This window comes from Mus musculus, chromosome 2 (genome assembly GCF_000001635.26).
Source record: "Mus musculus strain C57BL/6J chromosome 2, GRCm38.p6 C57BL/6J".
Lineage (NCBI taxonomy): Eukaryota > Metazoa > Chordata > Mammalia > Rodentia > Muridae > Mus > Mus musculus.
In genome coordinates, this window is record NC_000068.7 from 45186083 (window position 1) to 45201327 (window position 15245).

Consider the following 15245-nt stretch of genomic DNA (forward strand, 5'->3'; position numbering starts at 1 on the left):
TTCAAGTTTTTTTGTTTTGTTTTGTTTTTTTTAAATCTGAATGTCCTCTCCACCATCTTTTGATGTTTGTTTTCAGTTCAGTATGGATTTCTAAGAGTTGTGTCAGACTCTGCCTTCCATGTGCTCAGAGTGAATCGCACACTTCTTTCTAAGAAGCTACAGTCTCTGAATGTGATTTCAGTAGTAGAAGAAAAGTTTACTAAGAATCTAGGCTATGTCTTCCAGGCCAGCAGAAAGGAAATGCTTAATTAGTACAATTCAAATTGAAGTTACCATTCAACCTCATGGTGTCAAGTGAATGATGCAGGTATCTAGGCAGGGTAGGGTACTTGTCCTTGTGACTAGGTATATCGACCATAAAACTGCACTTGAATCGTTGAGTATGAAGTGTCCCTAACCTGCTGCAGTCGCTGATGGAATGACTAGAACATAAACATAGTGTTTCTTGGAGGAGAGAATTACAATATTACAAGTTCGCTGGAGACAGGATTCAAAGCTCAAGGTAGAAAAAAATGAAATGACATTGACCACTCATAAAAGATTGACCATGTTGTATTTATATATTTAGGAACATAGATATGAATTATATATATATATGTATATATATATATACATATATATATATATATATATATATATATATATATATATATCCCATATATATATAACAATAACTAATGAAAACAGGGCCACAAATTTGAAAAAGAAGAAGGAGGGGTATATGGGTTTGAAGGGAGGAAAGAAAAGGGGAAAATAATGTAATTATAATCTCAAAACATAAAAGAAATAATAAAAATGTTAAAAGAAATAAATGGTAACTTGACTTGGGTGGAACCTGTCACTTAAGAAGTGTGAAATATACTCTAGTTTTCAGTGCTATTTAATGACAAGCATTAAGGAGTGAAGCAAAACTCTCATGCTTCCATTGATACTACACATGCCAATCATGGTTGCTTTCTCAGCACCAGTATTTGCTTAGACCTGGCCAAATGAACAGTGACTGAGGTAGCACGTTTGTGAGCTTACCTTAAGGAGATGAGCAAATTTGAGGGAGTTCACCCACTTTCTAAGCAGTACACATGTCTTCATATTGGAATCAAAACCTAATAATCATATTTTATAGAAGTGTATGGCTCTACTAGTTACAAGATATCTTCCCTGGCGACCCTTCCTGGAACCATTGAGTGTATCTAAGTGGGAAGAGCAGATGACATTCTGCCCTGCCCTGGTGGCTATGCCTGAAGCAAGGCTCTTCCTTTGGAAGTAGAGATGATTCCACACACTGTGTAATAACATTTCAAGGGAATTTCCTATGGCATACAGGTAGCAAGGGAATATTTCTGAGTGTGGTATCTTGTAGCAGCTGAAGATAGTGGGTCCCATAGCAATGAACTCAGAATGTCCTCAAACTTGTCATGACACCCAATTTCTGATCCCAAGAGTTCCCGAAAAGTTCTTTTTTAATAGATGGGGAACTGGCGTGAGGTATTTTGGTTCATTTGCTGGTTGTGCAAAGGCTTTGAAGAAAAAAAATATTTTATTAGAAGAAATAAGGGTGGGAGAGGGAGGGTTTTTCACACCCATTTTCACACCTTCTGAGGTGATGAGTCCAGCCCTCACAAAGCAAAATGGCAGGTTTCACACTAAACCCACCCAGACAAATTCTTGTAGTACCTACTCATTTATCTCTTCAAGAATAAGAAGGCACCAAGGGAGCTGCAGAGAAGGGCCCCCCTCTGCTTGGCTTTACCCCGTTGTCTACTTGGGACTCCTTCAGCATGCCATCTATGTATGGGTTTTTCAGAAGATTCTGGCTCTAGAGTTAATTTTACCAACTGGTCTCCAAGCTTGTGCTTCTTAGATTCTCTTGGCTGCCTTTTTTTTTTCTCATCCTAAGCTGCTCATTGGTATGAATCTGATTTGTTTCCCACCATCTTACACCTTTCAGAATGGCTCATTTGGTCCCAATGTGTAGATACAGAATGCTGTCAGTGTACTCAGGCTCAGAGATTACGCAGGATCACACCTGAGAGCCAAATAATTCTAAAACATGACCATGGCCATATTTTTTTTCTCCATGCGAGCAAACACCACCCTCAGCTACAACTATTGAAAAGTGAAGCTCCTTAGGAGTCACCCAGGAGACATATTACTGTTACCACTTTAGTAAACCTTACCTTTCTGCTATCCTGAACTCATTCAGTTTGTTTGTTTGTTTCGGAATGAGACAACCATATCTTGATGTGGTAAAAGCAAGAAATGTGTCTCCTTTCTACATACTATCACATGTCCCTGGGTTAGTGTTCTACCGATCAGCTCTGACTGCCTTTATGGAATGGCTTCCTTTGCAGGATTCTGGTCCTCCTACCCTTTACCAAGTCCCAGGAGAACCAAGCTGCTGTGGGTAGAGAACAACTTTGTTGAGTAAACAAATCCCCTCCTTTCCAAACTATAAATAGAGGACACAGAGAAGTTAATTTGTTAGGCCTTCAAGATTAGTAAGGCTACAGCTAGAATTTTGGCTCTTGACTCAGTCTAAAGCCTTCTATCATACTGCGTCAACTATTGTTAGACTATATGGTATGGACTGAAGAAATGCAGGCTCGTAGCTCCTGGCTTGCACTGTAGGCTGTCTGGACAGTCAGTGTAACTAATTTCGAGATCAGTAACTAGGCAGCTAAAGTCCAGGAAACATCCACAGCATCAAAGTCTACTCTTCATCAAAGTCTGAACAAGCTACCCAGGACTGCCTGAAAAGCCTTACAAACTTGAACTTTCAGGGCCACTGCCCAATCTCATAGCAGCCGTATTGTTATGTTTAATTATAAAATTATTTTATTTTTTTCTTTTAAACTGAGAATAATTTCTCCCATACTTTATATTCTGATCACAAATCCCCTCGCTCATCTCCTCATAGATCCTCTCCCACACCATTCCTCTTTAGAAAAGAAACAGGCAAATGAAAAAGAGAATGAAACAACGACAATGACAACAACAAAAAGCCTGAGAAATGCATACACAAGATACACACACACACACACACACACACACACACACACACACACACACACACACACAAACACTTGGAAGCCATAGTATACAAGCAAATGACATTTTAACCTTTAGAAAATGCCCAAAGAAAGTAAATTGGGGAAAAAAGTCTCCAAAATTGAGTTCATTTTGTGTTGGTGTTGGCCATTTATTTGTGTTGTGCTGGACATTGGGCCTGCTGTTAAGTGTGGTTTGTATACCCTGTTCAACACTATTGCAGAAACTAAATCATAAAAATGGATTTTTTCTCTTTAAGTGCAGTTGTCACTTGGAGACAGTGTCTTGGCTAGGGGTGGGAGTTCCTGTCCAAACTCTCAGCACGGGGACCCATGAACAGTCCCTGTACATGCTGCCAGCGCCTCTGTGAGTTCACATGTGTATCAGTCTTGTTGTGTCAGGAGACCATGTTTCTTTGGGGTCTTCCATCCCCTCTGTCTTTTACCACCTTTCTGCCTCCTCTTAGGCATGGCTCCCTGAGCCCTGAGGGGAAAGGTTTGCTGAAGGCAACCATTTAGAACTGACTGCTCCAAAGTCTCTCACCCTTTGCACATTGCCTAGTTTTGGATCTCTATATTAGTTACCAAACACCATAAGAGGAAACTTCTCTGATGATGGCTGAGCCATACATTCATCTATGGTTATGGCAGAATATCATTGTAAGTCACTGTATAAGATTATTGAATTTTTAAATTCACCTTTTCTATTCTACTTGTGGAAAATATATTTTCACCTTTTACGGTTTGGGGGTGTTCTTCTGACGCTCTTCTGAATACAGTTTCCCAGGTTTTTTTCTACGCTTTCGTTTCCCCTCATATTTATCTCTGTGGTTTAGTGCATGGGGTACAGAAGCTATAAGACTCCGCTGAGCCCTAGGCTTACCACTTACTAGATGTAAAACATACGTTATCATTATTTTATGTGAATGAGTGTTTTACTTGCATGTATGTATATGTGCCATGTGTGTGCAGTGCACTTGGAAGCTGTTAAGAGGGTGTAACGACCCTTGTCATTAGTTAAAGATGGTTGTGAACCTCCGTGTGTGCTGGGAACTAAACCCAGGTCCTCTTCAAGAGCAGCAAGTGATCTTTATAGTCGAGCCATCTCTCTAGCCCTGACTTATTAGATTTTTTTTTGATAATAGAGAAATTGGTTAATTTTTCTGAACCTTGATTTCTTTAAAATCAGCACAGGGACTAAGAAGGGCATTCATACAAATTACATAAGAAAATGTGCATGAAGAACTTTCTGATATGTGGGGCTGGGATATAGCTCAACTGGAGACTGCTCACTTAAAATGTGGAAAGTGCTGGGTTTATTCTCTAACACTGGAAGTAATCAACACCAAATAAAAATTTTCTCATGTAAATATATACTAGTGACAGATAATAAGTATTATTATAAAAAAATAGGTTTCCTTGACTGGAAAAAAAGCACCAACAAAACAAAGTACCTGTAAACTTCTCCACATCAATAATAGTTCTTTGACCATCAATTTTTCATCTTGGGTAAAATGTAGTTTTAATTCTTCCTCCTCCTCCTCCTCCTCCTCCTCCTCCTCTTCCTCCTCCTCCTCCTCGTCCTCTTCTTCTTCTTCTTCTTCTTCTTCTTCTTCTTCTTCTTCTTCTTCTTCTTCTTCTTCTTCTTCTTCTTCTTCTTCTTCTTCTTCTTCTTCTTCTTTAACTTTCATAATACTGTTGAATTGTATAGACCAGGCCAAGTGTGCTATCCAGGCTCAAAGGTATACTCTTTCAAAATGTGGTCATTAGTGGGGTTTGCATCTCATGAGCCTCTGTTGTCTGTGTTCTTCTCTTGCACGATGAATCCCAGTCTTTTAGGATAATGAGACAAAGGTCACTAAGGCAGCTTGAAGGCCCAAGAGAATTGTGGTTTTCTCTTTCAGAAGAAAATGCCCACAGTCCTGCAAATAAAACTATCTGAGACTGGTAACAACTCTCTGAGACTCTGAATAAAGTAATTAGGTGGAGTTAGCATTTCAGCCGTGACCAACAGAGTTAAGATTCAGGATAGGTGTGCCATTATTTGAAAGAAACCTAATCAGAAATTTAGAAGGAACTGAATCACCAAGGTAATGTATGCCTCAGGAAGGAAATACCCTTCAGGATAAGGCTTGTTTCTCCTCTCCTCTCCTCTCCTCTCCTCTCCTCTCCTCTCCTCCTCCCCTCTCCTCTCCCCTCCCCTCTCCTCTCCCCTCCCCTCTCCTCTCCCCTCCCCTCTCCTCTCCCCTCCCCTCTCCTCTCCTCTCCCCTCCCCTCCCCCCTCCCCTCCTCCCCTCCCCTCTCCTCTCCTTTCTTCCTCTCCTCCCCTTTCTTCCTCTCCTCCCCTCTCCTCTCCTCCCCTCCCCTCCCCTCCCCTTTCTTCCTCTCCTCCCTTTTCTTCCTCTCCTCTCCTCTCCTCTCCTCTCCTCTCCTCTCCTCTCCTCTCCTCTCCTCTCCTCTCCTCTCCTCTCCTCCCCTCCTCCCCTCCTCCTTTCCGCCTCCTCCTCCTCCTTCTCCTTCCTCTTCCTCCTCCTCCTTCTCTCTCTCTCTCCACTATAGTAAAGGGTGTGTACTGATGTTTATGGAAAAAATGCACACCCACTTCTAGAAATAGTGAACTGTGAACCTTGTCATGTAAGTTGTGAAGATCTGTGTGGGAAGAGACCACCATCTCATCAATGTCCCCACGGGATAAAGCCATCTAGGGGGATGGCAAAAATAATGATTTATTAGATTGCTGATGTTCTTGCTGTTAAGTAAATGTCTGTCTGCTACAAGGTAGTCAGAGTGCAACCAGCTTCCAAGCCTCTGTGGCAGAACTCAAAACTGAAACCACTTTGAAGGCGAGGAATTTGCCTGGTTCTCAGCACCACAGACATCTGGAAAAGGAAGCACTTCAGAGGCAGAGCTCGGGCAGAGTGTCTCCAGCTGCAGCCTGTCTTAGTGCCGGGCTGTGAGGCTGTGCCCGCGACCCACCATGCCTAGAGATCAGCTATGTATTTTGTCCTAACAAGAGCTCTTGGAGAAGAGCATTTCAGTGTTTGATTTCATTTAGAATACTATGAAAGGATAGGTACTAAAGAATAAAATGTGTCCATTGTAATGGGCCAAGTCTCTGCCTAGGTCGTTCAAGAGCAACACAGATAACAAGAATGAGACCTTGAAGGTGTCTCAGCACATGAGTCTTCCAAGGTTTCCCCTGTGACCGGCGTGAGTTTGCCTGGGTAGAGAATCTATCTCCTTTTATTGCTTTGTGTTATATTTATCATCACCTGTAGTCATTGTGTGCCTAACAGTTTTCCATGAAGTGATTTATTCTAATAATTAAAAGAAGACAATATTCCTTTGGTGGATGGCTGTTTTGTCTGAGTTATTAAATATGACTGGCTTTTTTCTTTGTACCATTGCTGCATAAAAGATTTATCTTTAATTAGTCTGAGGTGTACTGTAACTTACCTTTGTCTCCAAGTAAAAGATTTTTCTTCTTCAAAAATAAGTGAATTCTGAGTTGACAAGCCAGAAGAAAAAAATACCTGCTGTAAGGTTAAAATTACTAAAAATTTTCCAGTACGAAGTCACTCCTAATTTGCTATAACTGAGTATTTTAAGAATTGACCATCTATTAAAAAATACTTATTTGCATTATGTTCGATGTAAATGAGGTGGTTCACTTTTTCCATTCCTTTCTCTGTGTTTATTTTTTTATACCATTCTGAGGCAGGAACTAAGTCCAAATGAAATTAGAGCAGTGTTCTAGCCTGATTGGTCTAATATTCTTCAAAGAGAGTCAAAAGATCGTTCCCCTTTTATTTGTAATTAAGCTAAGATGCTAAATGATTCTAGGCATTTATAGTGAGTATAACTTAACAGTTAATGATGAAACCAATATTGTTCAGTACTGTCCTCAGATATTTTAATATTTGATATTAAAGGATATCTATACCAAAGTAGGGTAACTACAAACTACTTTTTTTTTTTTTCATCTTATTTTGTCTGTTTTGGAAGGGGTTTTCATTTTTGGTAGAAAATGTGCTTGTTAACATTCTAATATATATTACTTCTGCTGTATGTACACATTTCTTCTGTAGTTTGGTAGTAGCTGCTGCTGCTAGCAGGAGGTTCTGCTTCACTGAAAAGCACTTTCAAGAAAACCTAGGAAGCACAGATAAATAAATTGGTAAAAAGTTGAGATCACATACTATTGTTAGCATTTCACTGCATATCCTTCTAAGCATTACATCCATATAAAATAATGCAAATCGCACTAATTTCTAAGTCTTCCCTTCCAACTAAGAATATCTCCTGAATGGATTTCAGCGCCACCATTTATCCCTCTGCATGCCTTTTGTCTTGGCTGCACTGTGATTTACTTAATCAACTCCTTCATTGTGGAGAGTCAGGTTGTTTCCAGTCTCTTCAACAATATAAATAGGGTTGGCATAAATGTAACCAAACATATGTTCATATTCTTGATTATTTTCTTAGAACATTTTTCTAGAGAAGGCACTGCTGAGTGAAAAATGTATATGCACTGTAAGATTTAAGTTATAGCAACTAACTACTCTTACCACTTTCCTTAGAAAGATTCTACTATTCAAACATTAACTTGGCTGGAGCTTATTAGTTTACCTCACTGCTCTTCCTTGGTGGCTTCCAAACACACTGACTATGTGGGCTTATACATTGGCAATGAGCAGGTCTGACACAGTTGGCCAGACTCTACAGTACTGACTACTTCCGACTTATTGATTTGGCACAATTCTTTGCTATTGGCTGGTTATGTTGGGATCTGTCATATGCTTTAGTATTTTTCTGCAAAATGTCTCTAAGAAATTGAAGACAAGCACCTGCTCCTGTACTCTAGTAGGGTTCAAAAACACCTAATCCACCTTCAGGTGGTTGGGATCCACTAACTATGGGCCACAGCAAGAAGTGAGACCTGTGTTGAGATTAGCCAGGAAAAGATGTAAAAGGGTTTTGAAACACAGACTGCACCATGGTTACCCATCACACTCGCATGTATGCTCTCTACTGTCTCTGGCAAAGTTGCCCATGCTTGCCCAAGTGGCTGCTCGGCGACATCCAGGGGAAAGGCCATTCTTGTGCCTCTTGCAAATACTTTTCTTTCTCTGCAAAGTTTCCTGAGGTTGGGTTGATATTATATGTCATTACATTTTTAAATTTCAAATTACGTAAAAAAGTCACTGATACCAGCTTGACATTTTGAGTGGCACTAAAGCCCACAGAACAGGTAGGTGCAGAGGACATGAACGAATGAATGCATCAGTGTGCATCAGTGTGCAACCAACCAGCTCTCCCCGCCCCCGACTTTTACTATGAAAAAGAGTTTCTAGTCACAAAAGGGAACTTAGTTCTCGGCAACCTTAGCGTAAAATGCTTCTTCAGCTTTTCTTAGATCCGACTGTCTCAAAATGCAAGTGCAGTCAAAATTAGCTCCTAAGATTAATTTTTTTTTTGTGTGTGTGTGATTGCACTTACACCTCCAAAACTAAGCTGGTTCACTTCTTAGTGAGAAAACAAATTTCTTAAAGTTAGATTTCCATTTTCCACGGTTATCCCTGAAATGCCTGACCTTTAATAAGCATTTTTTGTGAATGACTAAACTCATCCTCCGTTTTCTCAAAAGCGAGCTGTCACAATTGCAAGCAGCATGGCATGGCAGAGTAACTTTGGTGGGCTTAGCTCCCTATGCCTGGCTGCTTCGTCTTCCTGCAGGACTGGCTACTGCCTGTGGGGCCACTTTCTCAACCTTTCTGATCTTTGGTTATAAAATGATGAGACAAATAAAATTTCTCCTTAGAGAGCAGGTTGCTCTAGAGATCAAAGGAAATGCAATAATAGACTGGTTAACTGGTCTGAGCAACTTCAAATAAAATTATTGTAATGCTATTATTACTATTTTGGAGGCCTGTGTTACTGTTTTTCTTCTTGTTGTGAATCTATCTCTCCGTGTTTTGGTTGGAAGGAGAATCTAGCTACAGTCAGCTCCACTGTAGAAAGTACTTGACGTTCCTTAATCTTAACATCTAGAGTTCTTGATATAATTAATAATTACGGCTGCACATATATTTTTATTGTGTTGACTCTTTTTCTTTTTCTGTTTTGAAGTCTGAGCCTGTGGCGCTTACCTGTCTACCCACTGAATTGTATCCTCAGCTTTCCTTTCTTAGCTGAGAGGCAAGTTACCTGTGAAGAGAACCCAGGGCCATGTGCAGAGCACCCTAACTGATGAAGGGGTCAGAATGGTGGAAAGCCCCTAAGCATGCATCCCTTCCCTTCTCCCTTAACCTTGGCTTTCTTGTTTTCCTTGGCATTTTTGCACTTTGTTTTTCTTTTCCCTTTTCTTTTTTCTTGTCTTTCTGTCATTCTTTTTCTTCTGCCAAAATCTTGCTGTGTAGCTCCGTCTGGCATGGGCTTTCCTTTGCAACCATTCTCTCTTTTCAGGCCATTTCCAGGCCTTACCTAACTCTCTCTACTAAGAGAGAAAGCAGAATCCTGCCTTCCAATATGATCAATTAGTTCACTATGTTATGGTCTCAAAGTAGAGCAAACTTGGATTTAGTTCTGTTATTTAACAGTGAGAGGGTTGACCAGGGCTGTGGCTTGGTCAGGGAGAATACTTTCCTAGCACGCCAAAGCCCTATGTTGAGCTCAACATTACATAAAAATCAGGACTAGTGGCAGTAACACACACATCATCCTGGCGTTTTGGAGGAGACATGAAGATTAGAGTTTCAAGGTTGTTCTTATCTGAATGGGGAGTTCAAGACCACCCTGGACCACCCGAGAATCTGTCTTAGTAAAATAAATTAATAAATAAATAAACAATAGGCTGGTGACCAGGCATGATGGCTTATGGCTCATGTCTGCTACTCTGATATTCAGAAGGCTGAGGCAGGCGGATTGCTATGAGCCAGCTGGTCTACACAATGAGTTGGAGGCAACACTGGGTTCCTGGACTACAGAATGAAACTTTTTCCCCAAGAGGAAAAAAAATCCAACGAAAAAAGTTGTTTTTCATTTCCCTGTCTAATGAATGGTCTCTAGAGCACTCTGTGTGACAGTCAGTGCTCTTCGTACAAACATCATCTATGCTTTGTCAGCTCAGGTGAACCTGAAGAAGGCTTTTTCCCAAAAAGAGGGGGGAGCCAATCTGCTTGAATTTTGACCATGGATATTGCCAGTTTCATAGTTTCAGGGCCTCAGGATGGGGCTCTTGGAGAGAGGACTGACGACCTCCGCGAAAGGGGGCACCCCACCTCCCTCGCAAGGCTGCAGAGATCTTCTCTAAGCTCCTCAGATGCCTTGCTGATGTATCAGGTGACTGTCTTGGAGTTGACACCTAGGGTGCAGAGTATCTAGACTTCTGCCGTTAGCAGTGAATGTCTCACAAGACCAGCAATGGAGGTGACATGGGTAACTAAAGTCTGCTTTTGCCTTAGTTATACAGCATCAAGAAGGAAACCATTGTTTTGTGACTTCTTTCTCAGAAGTGAACTCGATGAGGAAGAAGAAGAAGGTAGGATAACTTCCTCCTAAATTCGGAACAGTAAGCATGGCCATCCCCTCCTGTCTTGTGACACATGTTTGTCACAGCTGAGTGTTCTGTAGTTCTCAGAGTCTCTTCACTTCAAGAGATAGGTTTTAATGGGTCTATGACCTCTGAATGATTTCTTTTAACTAATTCTAATGCGATGGAGAAGAGTGATTGACAAGTTACTTTCCTAAGGGCCTGGGACTCCTCCAAGATCTTATGCACCAGAAGAAAAAGACTCAGATCTCAAGGAACTGAGTGTTTTCTGTTCCAGGCCTGAAGCAGGACCCAAGTCTCCATCTCTGACGCCAAGTAATCTCTTCTTCTAAGATGTTTGTGTGGTGAGGAACAGCCATATCCTTCCTTGAGAAGCACTTGCTAAAACCACATGGGCCGAAAACTAAGGAGAACTTAGCTATTCATAGCATGGGGACCCAAAGAAAACATTCAGTTCATGGTCATTGCTGGCTGGCCAGGACAGTGGCTTTGGGGACCGCAGTCTCCCCAAGTCCGTGGAAGAAAAGGCAAGCACCATCCTTGAGCACCACATCCTATCCCTGCCAAGAACGCCGCCGTTCACGGCAGAGAGTGTTCACTCCTGCTTCACTTCAGATACACCACTACCCAGTATTTCTCCGACTCCTCCAATGTCCTACAAGAGGCCTAAACCTTAGATATAAACAGTGGGCAAGTAGTTGAGGACTAAAAATAAGTTTCAGATTCAAAACTCTTGTGCTTCTATGATGGCAAAGCTTTCTCTGAGTGCGTGGGCGTCGCTGCCGTCCTGGTCCTAGGTTGCTGCCTTTCATCTCTTGGCAGAGGAGTTTTCTAGGGTATTTTTCAAACTTTCCAGCTTAGCAAAGCACCCAGCTAAAATTAAAAGGAGAACTAGGCGTCGGTCAGAGGCAGTGTTGCTCTTGATGGGGGAAGGGAGATTGCTGACACAGCGAAAATAAGACAAAACGTTTGAAACTTTAGGCCCAGTACTTCTCAAATGCCTCTTTTAGAAATCGCTTAAGTCGTTATTAACATCCACCACCCACCTTCCCTTTTCAGTCCTGACACCGGGTAATAATAGATAATGTTGACTTATGTTCCCCGCTGGTCAGAAATACTATACTTCTGTGAAAGGTAACATTTTCAAGCTATGACAAAATGTATTTTACTTGGACAGAACATTAGTTATTGGACTAGTGTCAGAACGTGGGCTGTGGGGTAAAACTTTTAACATTTGAGTTGTGGGAGAAAGTTTGTTGGGAGAGTGGGGCATCAGCACGGGGCGTGTTTATCTTTCACCAGTTCTAAAGGTACTGGCTTAGTGTCAAGCACTTATGTCCTCAGGAATGTAAAGGAAACATTCCCATTATGTATGAAGAACAGCTGTCCACGGACACAGCAATTTTTAAAAGTGATTATACCCAGCTTTACTGTAGTGTGGAGCATGGAATCAAAAGTATTTTTTTCACTGTGTACCAAAGAATTCTGTTTATGGGCCAGTTCTGCATGAGACATATGCTGTGGGTCTGTCGTTTGTTCTCCACGTGATGTTCCCTGAAATATGTTTTACCAAGAAAGAAAGGAGAAAGGGGGAGGGGAGGAAGGCAGGGAGGGGGAGGGGAGACTGACTTCTGATGGACTGTGGTGGTCGAAACTACTTTTGAAAGTCATTTAGAAGAAGAGTCAGGAAATGCTCCAGCTGGCTTCCAACTTCTAAAGTCTGAGCGGCCCTATGCAAAACTGGAAAAATTGATTTTGTTTTGAAGGTTCACACAGACTGAAGTGTTGTGGAAGTTGGACAGAGTTTTTATTGAATCTGGTCCTTTGTGTTTTACGACAGTCTGAATGGGTGTTAAGATTCCACGAATAAATCTCCTGTCGTTTCCGAAATCTCTGATTATAAACAGGAGCTTCGTCAATTTGTGCTCTGCACAAATGTCTCTCCGAATGTTAACAAACATGATGCACTGATGGGTGGGTTGGCCCATGGGAAAGCAGTCTGCCTTGCTTGGTAGGACATTCTGGGTTGCCTTTCCTTTTGTTTCTCACTGTTGTGGTTACTGAGAAGTGGGGATGCTACAGTTGGATTCTGCGATGTCCTCCGCCTGCTCATGGACTTGAACACCTGGCCCCTAGCTACTAGTGCTGTTTCAGAAGGTTGAAGCACCTCTGAGACCTGAAGCCTGATTTGCAGGAGTGTATCATTAAGGATTGGCTTTTGGAAAGTATTTCCTCCCAGGTTCTTCCCTGCATCCATTCTCTATGTTCTATCATGTGAGGAGTCTGTTGTAAGGGGTTCCATCCATGTTCCTTTGCCATGATAAACGGATGGAATATCTAAAACCATGCACCAAAATAAATCTTTCCTCTCATAGCTTGTTCTCTTTAGGATTCTGGTCACCATGATTAAAAAAAAAAAAAAAAACATGGAAAACAAATGCAGATGTGCTGGTGGTGATAAAAGCAAAACTTTTGGACTAGGAAGACTCATTGGAGACTGATTGGGGAAGAAGTACTAAGAGCTTTCCACTGAAAGGATGGCTAAGTTTCTACCATGAAGTCATCAGACTCATTCCCAGGAAACGGTCTCATCATTTCCTCAGGCTTCAGGTGAATTACTGGGGGAACACAGACAGCAAAGATGAGAACATAGTTTTTAAATATTGTTTTGCTATAGTTTTAATGCATTTGTCATGTTTTAGGATACTTTAAACTCAAATGCGAAGTTGATAGTAATCTGAAATTAGTTTCCAGCTGAACAGTGTACTTTAAAGTCAGCAAGCCAAAGAGGGGAAATGCCTCCATTTTTACGATAAAAATTAGGTCATCTGCAGACTAAATACTTTTGATGGAAAGCTGTGATAGAATTTCAAGAGTCTTATTCTACACAATTCGTGGTGGTAAAAGTTGCATAGTGAGCAATTGGAGGTTTTATAATGTATAGCTTCCTTACAATTATTACTCTGAATCGAACATTGGCTTCTTATTTTGAAGCATGAACCTAAATTTCAGTGACTTATATCTTATCCTTCACATATTTAATGCTGTGGTGGCGAAAATTAATTATGTGATTAAAATGCCAGCAGCTTCCAACTCTTTGCTTGTTTTTACAGAAGGGAAGTGTAAGAAGGTAGTTATCTGGCATACAGAGCACCTACCTAGGGACATTCCCCCCAAATCCCCATACATGGCTCTTCATGCAGTCTGGTTAAAGAATATGGGCAGTCATTTTGGTTGAATTTACATTCACCATGAAAATTGATGTCGGAATGGGGGAAGTTTCATGGGAAATTCTAATGTGCTTTTTATTGGCATTATAACTTGGGCCACTAACTTGATGTGCTTCTTGTTGAGGGCCAAATTTGGCCCTCTGTTTCTTCCTCAAGGTTTTCGCTGAAGTAGTAATTACCAAGTAGAAGAATACCAATAATGTTCTGCAAAATTCTGTTCTAAGTTGCTCTCATGTAATTCCCAGTGAAGTTAATTATGTCTCAGTAAGACTTGGTGATACAACATCTTAAGGGCTTTGGAACTCTGTGATCTGTAGTCCAAGACACCAGGCCAACAGTGCTTTTAGAGAGGGGAATTGAATCTCCTGAAGGTACGATATGGCTCTCCTAGCAACTATGTATGTAATGGGGCTTAAATAGTAGAATTTAACATCTTTGAACTTGAAGAAGTTTGATCTTTTTTGTAGTTTTCGTCTTTGGGGGAGACTGATTTATTTAAGCTTAGATCCGAGTTGGTGTGTTAAGAGTACCTTGGTATGAGTGACCTCCCAGCTCCTTCTCTTAGCACCCATTTGCTGTGCTAACATGTAATTTTCATTTCCATTAATTGTAGAGCATTTGTTTAAGTCATCACTGCTTAGCTATTATTTCTTGGAGCTAAACTATTATCTTCCTTAAATACACATGTTTATATTTTACATAATATAATTTCTATCATAAGAATTCATTATAACTTTCAAAAATACTTTGGCTCACATTTAGCATATGTTTTAGTTTAGACTTTAAAAAAATGGATTCAAAGGTCCCATGACCTATTGGATAACAATATCGTATGTGTCACTAAATAGGCTCCTCTTAGCATTTGGTCACTGCACAAGTGAAGTTTTAGAGAAGAGGCAGGCTCTTGCTTTGGCCTGGTATGAGTCGAACATTCTATAATTAGTATCATCTGCTGGGATGTCTGAGGATAAGGCTATCTTTGCTCTCCAAAGTCAGTATATGGGTCTTTCCAGACTTCATGATATTCTTCTGGCAATATCAGAAAACCCTGATGGGCTATTATGATTATGTTGTGTTCCTCTTCAATTAAACATAAAAATAATAGTAAGCTATAGAATTAACAATGGAGAGCAACAAAGTTTTGGTTTACCTAGCATATATATATTTTTCCTTTAATTTTTGCTTTCAATTAAAAGAGAGTGAGTTCAATTCTCTCCTTTGCTTTTGGAGACCCCTTTAATGAACACATGGTGGGTCTGTTTGATCTTCTAGCAGGAGAGAACTACTGATTGAGTTTGGGCTTTCAGAGGAAATTTGTAGGAATAGGTGATGCTTAATTAATTCATAAAAATCAATTTGTGTAGTTCATGCTAGAGTTGGAGGAGTGCCATAACAAGGTCTAGAAAAGAAAATATG